Source organism: Equus przewalskii, chromosome 6 (genome assembly GCF_037783145.1).
Source record: "Equus przewalskii isolate Varuska chromosome 6, EquPr2, whole genome shotgun sequence".
Lineage (NCBI taxonomy): Eukaryota > Metazoa > Chordata > Mammalia > Perissodactyla > Equidae > Equus > Equus przewalskii.
Window position 1 is genome coordinate 77,530,990 of NC_091836.1, and position 14,814 is coordinate 77,545,803.

Genomic DNA, 14,814 nt, shown 5'->3' on the forward strand with positions numbered 1-14,814 from the left:
ATCCTAGAGATAATAATAACAAGAATATAAATATACACATAAAATATCTTCACTACATGATTGTTTAAATAGTAGAAAAACTGCAAGGGGTCTAGTGTGGATCAATAAGGGAAAGGTTAAAAAAATTATGATACTGTCATTCTATGGGCTCCTATGTAACCACTGAAATGATGAAATGGCTCTCTATATTGAGCCTCTGAAACAAGGCCGTGATATAGTCTTGTATTGTTCCTTTCCACAATCTCTAATGTATTTTTCCATAACTTCCTGTTAATGTTTTGTAACCTTCTGCTCTTGTTTTGTGTATGTAGTACTTTCTCCTGAATCATTATATTTATTTCAGTGCACAGTCTTGTTACGGTAGCTTTACAAATTCTATTTCTTTGAGTTTATGTCTGTTGTCATTTGAATTTCTTGTCACTTTTGTGTGATTCTGGAAATCCTAAAGTATTTTGGGAATATATATTATAAGCACATCTTTATAACTGAAATTTTCTTCTAAACTGCCCACTGATTCTGTTTGTACAACCCACAAGAAAAGTACAAAGGCAGTGGTATTCCTCCTTGTTTTCAGTTAGAGAGGAAAGCGGGAAAGAGGTTTATCCAGGCATTGTACCTCAGTTGCTTGTCTTCTGGGCTTTACTGCCTTCCACTGACTCTGCAAAAAACAACTCCTTCCTGTTTGGAGACATACACCCCAATCAGTGCTCTCTCTCCCCCGGAAGAGGTATTAGGCTAGAAACAGGAGTAAGATAGGCTGGCCTCCCTCCTCAAAGGACCACTACTTATACACTTGTTAGTTGTCTGGAGCCCCTCAAGCATCTATCCCCTTCTAACAGGAACATTCTTGGTATTTTAGCAAACCATTTATGTCATTTTTGATGTACACCAAAGTTTGAGAATTGCTGTCTCAGTGTTCTCAATCTTGGCTGAACATGAGAGTCACCTGGAAAACTGAAATATGCTCATATCTGAATCTCATCCCAAAGATCCTGAATAATTGGTTTGTAGTATGGCCTGAGCATATGGATTAATAAAAGTTCCTCAAGTGATTTTATATGCAGGAAACTAAGCAAGCTATTGCTTTTGTCATTTTAATTTGTATAGCTGGAAAATCTCTGTATGCAGAGTCCCCTCTGTTCTGACTCAGATGTCTGTTTAGTGGGAATTCTTCCTGGTGTCAAAGATCATTGACCAACATTATCACTCCCCTAAGATAATGCAATTCATGCATCCCTTTTCAAGCTTTCATGATTATTTCATAGGGAAATCTATGAGAAAGTCTGATATAAGTGTTACTCACCTGCTGTTATTATAATCCAAAACTCTTGAATTGATACTTGAGGTGGACTATGAAGTAATTTTATAGATTGGAAAAGTAGTTTATTCATTCATTCATTTAGCAGATATTTAATGAATATTAACAGTGTTTCATACTGTTTCAACAAAACTTCCAGGTTTCCTTTGTTCCTTTGTATCTTAATGTGTGGTTGGGAAGATATATATTTTATTTCTAGTATTCTAAGATTAAATTATGACAAAGAGCAGTAGAGTTTACATAATCCTTGTCAAATTTATAAATGTATATATCATCTGTGCCATGTTAGTCCTTCTTTTTGATAAGAATAGAAAATATTTGGGGAGGTGATGTTAGCAAATGGCAGAGAAAGAAGTCTCATCCCTTAGTCCCAGAAAGGAACACCTTATTTTTGAACAATTACTAACAAAAATATCTTTATGAGATGTCCACAATCCAGTTAAGAAGTTGTCCTACCCTAGAAAAGCACAAAACCAAGTAAAGTCACATTGAAATGGGTTAGAAGAGCAATTTTACTTTCCCCATGTTGACCCTTTCCACACGCTGTTACAACTCAGTGCTGACAAAAGTCACCACAGCCCACAACTGCTCATTCTTGGGAAAGGAGAAACTGGAGCATGTATCCAACCTCCTGGTCTTTCACTGAACTGCTTGAGGGTTTGGTTTCCATCTTGCTTCATCCACAGAACTGATGGAACTAGCATAGCTTGGTGGGGACAGGCAAGAACAAAAGAAAAGGGGTAGGCAGATGGCTGCAATTTGTATAGCTCTGCATTATTGGGAGAAGGTGCAGAAGCTGAGGCTGCTCCCTTAGGAGGGAAGGAGAGGAGTAGAGTGTACCTCCACATTCCAGCCATTCAGCATGATCCTGAAATGTCCAATCTCTGTCTCTCCATACCTGGACCATTGACAGAGAGTGCATACTTTGCTTGGGCAGCTAATAACACAGGAGAAGTTGTGAGATGTTTCATTTTCCTAGTACAGTTCTGCTAAATTAGGACAAGGTAAATAAATAGAAGTTTATTCTCCATGAAGGAAGATTGAAGTAAAGCATGCATACAATTTCCTGACCTATGGTACTTTGGTAAGACAGAAGAGAGAGCCAGAAAAGACAAAGCAATAGTAAAAGTTTGAGAGTCTTCCAGAATCTCCAGCCAGGCTGATTGGCAAAAGTCTTCCCTGGTTACAGCCAGTCCATACAGACTGGAAGAGAGAATTGTTTGCTAAATTCACAGAAACAAGCAAAGGTATGAGGAACATGAAGAATCAGAGAAACGTGAGACAATCAAAGAAACAAAATATATCTCCAGTAATTGACCCTAAAAAAGTGGAGATCCATGTATTGCCAGACAATAGTTCAAAATAATCATGTTAAAGAGGATCAGTAAGGTTGAAGACAACACCGATAGACAACTTAAATATCGGAAAAAAAATTAACAAAATGAGGTTACCAATAAAGAGATAGAGAACATAAAATAGAATAGAAGCAAACAGAAATTCTGAAGCAGAAGAATACAATAACAACTGAAAAATTCAATACAGGGATTCAACAGCAGATTTGACCAAGAGGAAAAAGAATAACTGAACTCAAATTCAGGTCACTTAAAATTATCTAGTCAAGAATCACAAAAATACAAAAGGAAAAGATCGAAGAAAGCCTAATGGACTTGTGGGACACCTGAAAGGGAATCAATATGTGCAATATGAGATTCAAAGAAGGAAAATAGAAAGAAAAGGAGGCAGAAAGATTAATTAAACACTAATAACAAAAAAGTTCTCAATTCTGGAAACGAAATTGAGCATCCAGATTCATGAAGCCCAAAAGGTTTCCAAATATGAAATAATCTAAAGTATCTATACTATGACACATTACAATCAAATTGTAAAAGTGAAGACTAAGAGAGAATTCTGAAAGCAGCAAGAGAAAAGCAGCCCATCACATACAGGGGAGCACCCCTAAAAATGTCAGCAGATTTCTCAGCAGAAATTTTGCATGCCAGAAGGGAAAGGGATGATATATTCAAAATGCTGAAAGGAAAAAACTGTCAACCAAGAATACAATACCTGGCAAAACTGTCCTTAAAAATAAAGGAGAGATATAGCCTTTCCAGACAAACAAAAGTTGTGGGAATTTAGTGGCACTAGGTTCACCTTAGAAGAAATACTACAGGGATTTCTTCAAGTTGAAACAAAAAGAAACTAAAGAGCAACACAAATGCATATGAAGTATAAAACTCACTGGTAGAGGTAAATATATAGACAAAGAATATTGTAATATTATAAAGGTGGTATATTAATCATTTTTCATCATGGTATAAAAGTTAAAAGACAAAAATGTTAAAAATAACTATAAAAACCATGTTAATGGATACACAATAAAATGGATAGCATTTGTTAAATCAGTAACACAAGGTTTAGAGGGGAGAAATTAAAATATAGAGGGTTTGTATACAATTGAAGTTAAGTTTATAAGAGCTTAAAATACACTATTATAACTCTAAGATCTTTGTATGTAAACTTCATGGTAACTACAAAGAAACCACATATAGAAGATACATAAAAAATAAAAAGAATGGAATCAAAGCATATTAACACAACAAATCACAAAGGAAGTTAGCAAAAGAGAAAAAGATGGACAAAAGACACAGAAAGAAGAAAACAATTAAAAAATGGCAACAGTAAGACCTTACATATCAACAGTTACTTTAAACAAAAGTGGATTAAACTCCCTCAGTGAAGAGAGATAGAGTAGCTGAATGAAATGAAAAGCAAGATGGAGCAAGATGCTGTGTACAAGAGAAACCCCTTAAATTTAAGGACAATCATAGGCTGAAAGTGAAGGGATGGCAAAAGATATCCAATGAAATAGTAGCCAAAAGAGAGCAGAGGTGGCTATACTTACCAGACAAAATAGACTAAGTAAAAAATTTCACGAGAGACAAAGGGGGAAATCTTATAATGATAAAAGGGTCAATCCACTAGGAAGATATAACAATTATAAATATAATGCACCTAACATCAGAGAACCTAAATATATAAAGCAAACATTGACAAAACAGAATGGAAAAATAAACATAAATACAATAATAGTAGGTGACTTGAATACTCCACTGTCAATAACGGATAGAACATCCATACAGGAAATCAATAAAGAAATAGCAGACTTACACAACACGACAGACCAAATGAATCTAATACACATACAGAACTCTCCATCCAATAGCAGTAGGAAACACATTCTTCTCAAGTAAATGCAGCTAATTCTGCAGGATAGAGCTTATATTGGTCACAAACAAGTTTAACAAACTTAAGAAGATTAAATCGTACTGAGTATCTTTTCTGACCACAATGGAATGAAAATAAAAATAAGGATGAGAAGAAAAACTGGAAAATCCACGAATATATGGAAATTAAACAACACAGAGTTGAACAACAAATGGATCAAAAAGAAATTAAAAGTGAAATTAGGATATATCTTGAGACAAATGAAAATGAAAACACAACATACCAAAATTTATGAGGAGCAGCAAAGGCAGTACTATGAGGAAAGTTTATAGTGATAAATGATTCATTCAGAGAAAAGAAAGGTCTCAACTAAGCAACTTAACTTTACATCTCAAGAAACTACAAAAAGAAAAACAGACTAAGCCCAAAGCTAGCAGAAGGAAGAAAGTAACAAAGATTACAGTTGAAATAAATAAATTAGAAAAACTCAATGGGACTAAGAGTTCTGTTTTTGAAAAAATAAATAAAATTGACAGACCATTAGCTAGACTAACCAAGAATAAGGGAAAGAAGACTCAAATAAATAAAATTAGAAGTTAAAGAAGAGACATTACTAATTATATCACAGAAACAAAAAGAGTATCAGACTATCAGAAACAATTATAAGCCAACAAATAGATAACCTGAAAGAAATGGATCAATTCCTAGAAACAGGCAACCTGAAAAGTCTGAATCTAAAGCCACAGAAAACCTGTAAGCAGATTGAAGGACTAATCAAAAATCAACCTACAAAGAAAAACTCAGGACCAGATGTCTTCACTCACGAATTCTACCAAACAATTAAGGAAAAATAAACTCCAATCCTTCTCAAATTCTCCCAAAAAACTGAAGAAGAGGGACTGCTTCCAAATTCATTTTATGAGGACAGCAGTGCACTCATAGAAAGAAAGAAAAATATACCTCACTAAAGAAAACTAGAGGCCAATGTTCTTGATGTACCTTGTACATAGATGCAAAAATCCTTCACAAAATACTAGCAAATCTAACTCAACAGCACATTTTTAAAAAAATCATACACCATGACCAAGTGGGATTTATTCGTGGGATGCAAGGATGGTTCGCCACATGCAAATCAATTGATGAGATACGCCACATTAACAGAATGACGCATAAAAATCTCATGGTCATCTCAACATATGCAGTTAAATTATGTGACAAAATTTAACATCCTTTCATGATAAAAACTCAACAACAAGGTACAGAAGAAATTTACGTCAACAAAATAAAGGCCATATATGATAATCCCACAGCTGACATCATACTCAACAGTAAAACACTGAAAGCTTTCCTTATAAGCTTAGGACAAGGCGAGAATGCCCACTCTTGCCACTTTTATTAAACATAGAAGTCCTAGCCAGAGCAATTAGGAAAGAAAAATAAGTCGTTTAAATAGGAAAGGAAGAGGCAAAATTGTCTCTACTTCCAGATGACATGATCTTATGTAGAAAACGATGAAGATTTTTAAAAAACAGTTAAAATTAATGAAAAAAAATCATTAAAGCCACAGAATACAAAATTAATGCACAAATATCAGTCACTCTTCTAAACATTAAGAATGAACTATCTGAAAAGGAAATTAGGAAAACAACCCCATTTACAATAGAATGAAAGAGAATAAAATCTTATGAATAAACTTAACTAAGAAGGTGAGAGATTTGTACTCTGAAAGCTCCAAAACATTGATGAAGGAAATTAAGTAAGACACCAATAAATAGAAAGTCACCTAGCCTTTATGGATCGGAGGAGTATTGACATATCCTGCTACTCACAGCCATATACCTATTCAATGCAATCGCTAACAAAATCCTTATGCACTTTTTTCAGAAGTTGATATATCAATTCTAAAATTTGATTGGAAACACAAAAGATCCCTAATAGACAAGGAAATCTTGAGAAATAAGTACAAAGTTGGAAGCGTCACACTTCTTGATTTCAAATGTGTTAGAAAGCTACAATAATTAAAAGAGTATGGTATCAGTATAAAACATAGATATTTAGACCAATGAAATAGAACAGAGAGTCCAGAAATAAACTCACACATACACTGTCAAATGATCTTTGAGAAGAATGCCATGACTATAAAATGGGAAAAGAATAGTCTTTTCAATAAACAGTGTCAGAAAATGGATACCAACACGCAAAACAGTGAAGTCAGATCCTTATAGCATATGCAAAAATCAACTCAAAATATATTAAAGACTTAATTAAGATCTGAAACTGTAAAAATGCTAGAAGAGAATATAGGGCGAAGCTTCATGACTTTAGTTTTGACAATGATTTCTTGCATATGACACCAAAAGCATAGGCAAAAATAAAAAGCAACAATAGATAAGTAGGACTACATTAAACTAAAAAGCCTGTGCAAAGCAAAGGAATCAATCAACAGAGGAAAGTCAACCTAGAGAATGACAGAAAATATTGGCAAACCATATATCTGATAACAGGTTAACTTCCAAAATATAGAGGGAACTCCTACAACTCAACAGCAAAAAAATCTAATAACCAATTAAAAAATAGACTTAAAATTAGAAAAGGTATTTTTCCAATGAAAGTCATTGACAGTCTTCCAATCAATAGGCGGCTGTGTGTGGCAGGGACATAAGAAAAATTTTACCTTTAACAGTGACAGAAGTTAAAATCAAAATTCTATGGAGTGTCTTCATACCACTTTTCTGCCCTCACCTCCCACAAGACTGGATTTTTAATGAAAAATAAAAATAGAAATATAATTTGACAAAGTGATCTAAGAAATGCGGATTGATTCTATTCAGTTGTGTACTGCAAAGCAAACCACATAACAGGTATACCTGCTAGAAAATGTCCTGGAAGTTTTGCTAAAAACCCAAAGTGCATTACAACAAAATGACCAGAATATGCCATTCTAGAATGACATCGTACCTCCAAAATTATATGGACTCCAAGCTAGTCCATTATGTTATATTAGGCATCAGGAAAAGAACTTCAATGAGAAGTTCTTAAGAACTTAAAAATCATTGATACGTATTAAGAACTAATGATGTGGGGCCAGCCCCGTGGCTGAGTGGTTAAGTTCCTGCGCTCTGCTTCAGCGGCCCAGGGTTCGGATCCTAGGTGCCGACATGGCACTGCTCATTAGGCCATGTTGAGGTGGCATCCCACATGCCACAACCAGAAGGACTTACAACTAAAATATACAACTATGTACTGGGGGTATTTGGGGAGAAAGAAAAAAAGGAGAAAAAAAAAAAGAAGATTGGCAACAGTTGTTAGCTCAGGTGCCAATCTTTAAAAAAAAAAAAAAAGAACTAGTGATATTATGAATCTCAACCCCCAATTATTACCATGGATAGGAACCCAGCAGAAATTACATGTTAAATTCATTTGTGTGGTCTAGTCATTGTCACGGTTATGACCTGATGCCACTTGATGGTGGTGCAGTGATGAAAAGGGGATTGCGCTAAAAGAAAAGTCAAAGTTCTTTTGGAAAATTTCACAGATGTCTCTAAATTTTTGTGTTATTTTCATTTTAAGTGATTTAAAGGATTGAATACCTTTATTCATTACAACAATCGTTTATTAAGCATTCCTGAGTACCAAGGTACTATTAGATCCCAAAAGCACTTGAAAAATGTGGCATCACAAAATCCAGTGGGTCAGAACAAAGCAATTTTATTTCTATTTTCCCTCCTAAATGCAGATCCTGAGTGGAAAAGAGAAAGATAAAGAGTGCTTTTGTGAGTAGAATCCAAGAGATATTTGGGCCCCATCTCTGTCATTTATGCAGATTCTCATAATAGAATCCTTCTCATCACTCTTGACTACAGAACTTTAACTTCTGTCAAGTGCATTTAGCGTCCCTTTCTGAGGCTCTCCCATGAAGATTTGCCTGAAGTTTCCCAGGTTCCCTTGATTAAAGTCTAGGTGACATGAGTGCATATGGACCTTTTTACAATCATCTCAGAGTCTTAACCTCAAGAATCTCTGGAACTTTGAAAGAAACTTGCTGTGCACACCAGGAGGATGGGCAATCGTAACACAGTGTGCACACTCCTTCTGTAGAGTTTTCCCGGTTTCCCAGACCTGCATAATCTCCTCTTTGTGGTGATTTTCTTCTCCCAAGTGACCACCCTAACTGCAAATATGTCCATAAAGGTAGCCATCAAGCTCAGTCACAACCTTCACACCCCCACATACTTTTTCCTCTGTGGCCTATCCTTTTTAGAATTTTGTACCCCCACTTGTTAGTGGACTTGCTATCAGACAGCAAGGCCAATTCTCTTCCCAAGTGTGCCACACAGATTTTTTTCTCCTTAGGCTTAGAAGGCACTAACTGCTTCAACATGGCTGCTGTCTTCTATGACTCTTACACTAACATTCACAACTCACTGCATTTTTCCATCCAAATGAGGTATAACATCAATTTTCAGCTGATTTTGGCCTCTTGGATGGTTGGGTTCCTCATTTTTCTGTGCATTGCCATCACTATCCAACTTGTCTTTCTGTGACTCCAACACCATCCAGCACTTCTTCTGCAGCATCTCGCTTGTGGTATCCCTTGTTTGTGATTATGCTTTGTTTCATGAAATGGCTATTTTTATGCTCTCTGCCTTTGTGGTTGGTGGCAGCTTTATTTTAATTATGATTTCCTATGTCTTCATTGGGTCCATAGCTTTGAAGATGCCTCCTGCAAAGGGGAAGTATAAGGCCTTCTCAACTTGCTCTTCTCACCTCACTGTAGTGTGCATCCACTATGGATTTGCTTGCTTTGTTTACTTTAGGCCCAAGGACGGTGACTCATTCCATGAAGATATGCTGGTGTCTGTGACATATACAGTGCTGACACCTCTGCTTAATCCCAGAGTATAAGTCTAAGAAACAAAAAAATGCAGAAGCTCTAGAGAGGATGGGAGACACTGCAAATGGATTTACCCCTAAGATAGTAAATAAAAGTACGCTGAACATCTAAAAATTTATATCACGTCAATAAATAAAAGTGCATAAAGTGGAGTGCTTTCAATAAAAATCATCACTTCGAGTACAAAGCAATTAAAATGCTATCTACTTACCTGATCTGTCATGGTATCACTATTTTTCTAGTACAAAAAGAACACAGTCTTAAAATATTTTTAATATGTGTGTGTGGATGTGTACTTGCACATATGTACATATCTGTGTTATGTATATACACGGATATGCATGCAGTAAAGGAATAAAAACGTGTTTTGGAACACAGCATTTTCATCACAATAGTTGGATGAAACTTTCTGTTTATGGATTGTAGTTTTAGTGTAAATTCCCAGAACTTTTTGATTAGTCTTATATCTTGAATATTTTCTCTTATGGTTTTCTAAAGTTATAGTTTGTAGTTCTACATTTTACATTTAAGTCTATGATCTATTTTGAGTTAATCCTCGTATGACATGTGAGGTTTATGTTGAGGGTTTTCCATCCTCTATGGATGTCCAATTGCTCCGGCACCATTTTTGAAAAGACTTCCTTCTTTCAATGGATTGTTTTTGTTCCTTTTGAAAAAATAAGTCAGGGATACTTGTGTGGGTCTTTCTCCGGGTTCTTCAGTCAGCTTCATTGATCTGTGTGTCTGTTCTTCCACCCGTATCACACTGTCCTGATGACTGTAGCTATATAGCAAGCCTTAATATCAGTAGTTGCTTCCTCCCACTTTATTCTTCACCTTAAAGGTTATTTTAAGTATTTTAGGACCTTTCTTCTTTAGTAATGTAAGGATTTAGTGCTGTAAATTTCCCTCAGCACTGCTTTACCTGAATCTCACATGTTCTCATATGTTGCCTTTTAAAATTTTCAGTCTGTGTTCTATATATTTTTTTAAATACTGGAGTTCCAAGTTTTCTTTTCATTATTTACTTTCTGAACAGAGAATTTACGTTAGCCATTACTTAAAGGTATAATTGTTGAGAACAAATTCTCTTAGCTTTTCTTCATTGGAGATATCTTTGTTTCTCCTTCATTCCTGAAGGCTATTTTGCCAGATATAGAATTTACATTTTAAAATTCTTTATTTCTTGAAAAATATTGTGCCATTTCTTTCTTGCCTTCATAGTTTCATGAGAAACTTGCTGTATTTCACATTGCTTTTTTGAATAAATAATGATTCCTTTCTCTCTGGGGCTTTTAAGATTTTTCTTTTTTTAACTTCAGTGAGTGTATTTTCAGTTCTAGAATATTTACTTGGCTTTTTTTTATAACTTCTACTTCATGCTGATATTTTCTATTTTTTCATTTGTATAAAAATTTTAATGATAGCTTGTTGAAGCATTTATTTGATGGTTGTTTTAAAACCCTTCTCAGATAATTTCAACATCCTATTCCTCTTGGTGTTGCTATATGCTGTCTTTTCTCATTGAAGTTGTAATTTTTCTGATTCTTGGCATGACAAGTGACTTTTGATTGTTTCATAGACATTTAGGATATTATGAGGCTCTGGAACATATTCAATCTTTTTTTGGAAGGAAGTTCCCCCATTGAGGTGTTGCTGCAACCAGCAGGTGAGTGTGCGTGTTCAGCTACCTGTTAAGCACTATTGACAAATCTCTGGCAAAAAGAGAGTGCTGACTCACACCGCCTCCTTGCAGATGAGTGAGATGGAAGTTCATCTCCCCCTTCTGCCCTGTTGTCTCCTTCCCAATGATAGTGTGACCATGACTTGTATGCCTCCTATCCTCCAAGAAAGATCAGCTCATTGTTGGGCCTCAATGCCACTAGGGAAGGACATTGCAGAGAGCTGCTTCTCTCCAATGGGAAGGGGAAGTGGAGAGCTGGTTCACACTGCATTGTTGTTGCAGGATAGAGGTGGACACTTAGTTCCCCACCAGTCCACTTACAAAAGGTTGCAGGTGGGAATTTTAGCTGGGGGGCAGAGTACCATCTAGCTACACCTCACACTCCCTCAAGACTCATTGCAGCCAGATGGCAGAGGAGGCTTATTTCCACACTGGACCCCAGTGATATTACCCAGACAGGAGAATTGGAGGGTGGGCAGAATAAAGAAAAGTTCTGTTCTTGGCCCCACTGAAACCTGGGGGTGGGAAGCAGGTACGATTTTTCCATTGGCATTTTTAGGGAGTAGGGCAGGTATGCCAAAAGGTTTTCTGTTCTGTTAAGGCCGTCTTTTCCCCAGTTCTTTAGCTCAGAGAAACAGGCTCTTATTAGAGCTCTTCTGGTCTGTATCTCTTGGTTTTTCTGGGTTGGAAGCTTCTGCAGCACCCTGTGCAGGATATATGGAAGCAATAAGGAAAATCAGGAATTCATCACTATGTGGTTCCTCAGGTTCTGAAGTTCTTAGGAGTCTGCCTTCTTCTTCCTCTTTTCAGAGTTTTCCTGTGCTTGTTTGCTGTGTTACTGTAGGTGTGTTTTTAATAGTAATGAGGAAGACCCAGAGGAATGGAGCTACTTCATCTACAGTGTGAACCAGAAATCTAAGCCTTTAAAAATTTAAAGATACTTATTTACCTTCTTACTTGTTTTTTGCCAGAAACTTAGTGTAATACAAGTTATCCTGATATATCTAGATGTAGAAGTCTTCATACCTTCTTTAAATAGAAAGGGTTGGCTGGAATAGAATGTGTCAGAGACAAATTAAAGTCCTCTTGTGGTGAAGTATTCTCAAACAACCCCTCCCTATTACCCTCCACAGAGAGTATATGCCCCCAAAAAGTCAAAGTATTAAGAGGATATTTGTGACCTTGAGCTTTTGCTTAAATTTTATGTGCCTCAGTTACATCATCTGTAAAATACAAATGAAATTTTAAAACTTTATAGGGTTATTCTGAGGGTTAATTGGGTGATGTCTGTAGATCACTGGGAACAGTTCCTAGAAGGCAGTGAGCAATCTCATATTATAGTCCCTATGGCTAATGCTCTTACTATTGCTACTATTACTAACATTTGGCTTCTAGATCTTCCAACACTACAACCATGGAAATGCATAAGGGAGATATGTGTTCCCCAGCTGACAGTGATTACAAAAGTTTTACTAATCTAGGCTGATTCTAGCTGTCAATCTGAGTTACACGGTTTTGAGGCAGTGGCATAATTATGGTGAACATGGGTTTGTGTAAAAGCCTGTCCCAGTTGTAGCAGGATCTGACACAAACATTCAATCACTTGAATCAGGCTGACGTTTAGATTCAAAGGCAGCACAGTCATTAGTTCATACCAGAGCAAAAGCTTCATTTAATCATCCATTCATTTATTAATTTTTCTTTCATTCATGTCAGATATGCATTTATGCTTACTATGTTCCAAGAACTGTGAAAATTAGATGCATGGGGAAAGGGGAAAGATGCTGTAGTGTCTGTATGAAGCTTCCAGCATTGTGGAGAAAACAAATAATGATTCTGTAAGTACAAGCGCACTGAATATTCCAAAGAAAATATATGGGGTTCTAAGTGGGATAATAGGTGTACTTAATCTGGTTTCAAGCTTCAAGAAGGCTTCTGAGAGGATGGGAAACAACATTTAGGTTGGTACCTATAGCATAAAAAGGCATTATCCAGATGAGGGGAAAATTGCATTCAGGTAGAGTTACTGCATATGAGAAGGTCCTGAGGCAGCAAAGAATATGGACGTGGTTAAGGATTTTTTAAAAAAAATACCAAAGATTGATTCCTAGAATTTGGGTGTTGGAGATTGAGGGAAGAGTGGGGAGAGATAGAGAAATAATATGGGCAATATTCAGGACTTTACAAGCCATGTTAAGAAGTGTTGCCTTTTTCCTGAGATATTTGTGTTACATTAACAAAAGAACTAATCTATTGAGATTTACTGCCATGTTTGGTGTACAGAGAATGAATTGGAAGAAAGTAAGAGAGGGAAGAGGAAAACTTGTTAGGGTTCTATTAGTCAGGATTCTCCAGAGAAACAGAATAGTTTTATTTGCTCACATGATAGTGGATGCTAGCAATTCCAAAATCCACAGGGCATTCCAGGAGACTGGAAATTCCAGTAAGAGCTGATGTTGCAGACTTGAGTCCAAACTCAGTCAGGAGAGAGAATCTCATTTTTCAGAGCACCTCAGTGTTTTTCTCTCAAGTTTTTCAACTGATTGGAAGACGGCCACCCACATTATGGAGGGTAATCTGCTTTACACAATGTCTACTGCTTTAAATGTTAATCACATCTAAAATATACCTTCACAACAACATCTAAATTGGTGTTAAACCTAACAGCTGGTCACCATTCCCCAGCCAATTTGACAGATAAAATTAACTATTGTAGGAATACTAATGTAAACTAAATGTATGAGTTGGTAGCTTGAAATAGAAGGACTTACAATGAAAATGAAGAGAAATAGGAGATAAATATTGGACTCAGAATGTACAAGACTTTGTCATTGAAAGTAGGCATATACAGGGGGAAAAAGGAAGAAATTTCTCTCAGGTTTCTAAGTCAGTAAATTGTTTGAAGATGGTGCCTCTTACTGAGATACAGAACATTGGAGGGGAGCAAGTTGGAGTTGGCAGTGGAAGGAAATAATTACTTTAGGTTTAGGTGATTTTTTCTTGAGACACAATAGGCAAAAATATTTTTGTCTAAAACAGCAAGTAATGGTGGTCATCAGGACACAGATAAATTAAGCTTCACAGAGTAAACACAATCCAGTTACCTCAGACTTCTTTAACAAGATCTGAGTCTGACCATGAAGAAGTAACTCCAAGCGTTTCTTCCACTCAGTCCCTGAGAAGCTCAGGAATCCTGCTCATTCCTACAGAGAAGTCACGTGTTTTGATCTGACACAGAATTCACAGATTGGTCAGGGGCATCTCATCCTGTTCTTTCATGAGGTCTCTCATGGGGAGCCAGAGACTAGGAACACGACAGCATATTGGGTCCAAAATGCCCATCACCAGAAGATAACCTTACCACAAGAAGAATGTCCTCGGTCATTTTACTACTTGGCTCCACTTGGTCATTTCCTCTCAGAATATACTCAGTTATAACTGTAATTATCATGCTTATTTCAGGATACACTGAAGTTAAATCTGAACACAGTCTTAAAGGTTTGGTGGTACAGTAACCTTAACTTACAGCAGAGAACAACTTTTAAAATACATGAATAAAATTTTAAAATGATTTTTAGACGATTAAGTGTTTTATGTTAAATAGCGTGTTACTAATTATAAACTTACTGTAATTTTATTAAATTTTACTCACTATAGCCCTCTGATTTACAATTTGATATCAGAAAATCCTTA

General features: G+C 36.2%; 1 pseudogene; it reads left to right on the forward strand.

Annotated features, from left to right (window-relative positions):
- The first annotated feature begins 5,235 nt into the window (after positions 1 to 5,235).
- LOC139084276 (olfactory receptor 10Z1-like) lies at positions 5,236 to 9,448 on the forward strand (annotated as a pseudogene).
- Positions 9,449 to 14,814: the final 5,366 nt, after the last annotated feature.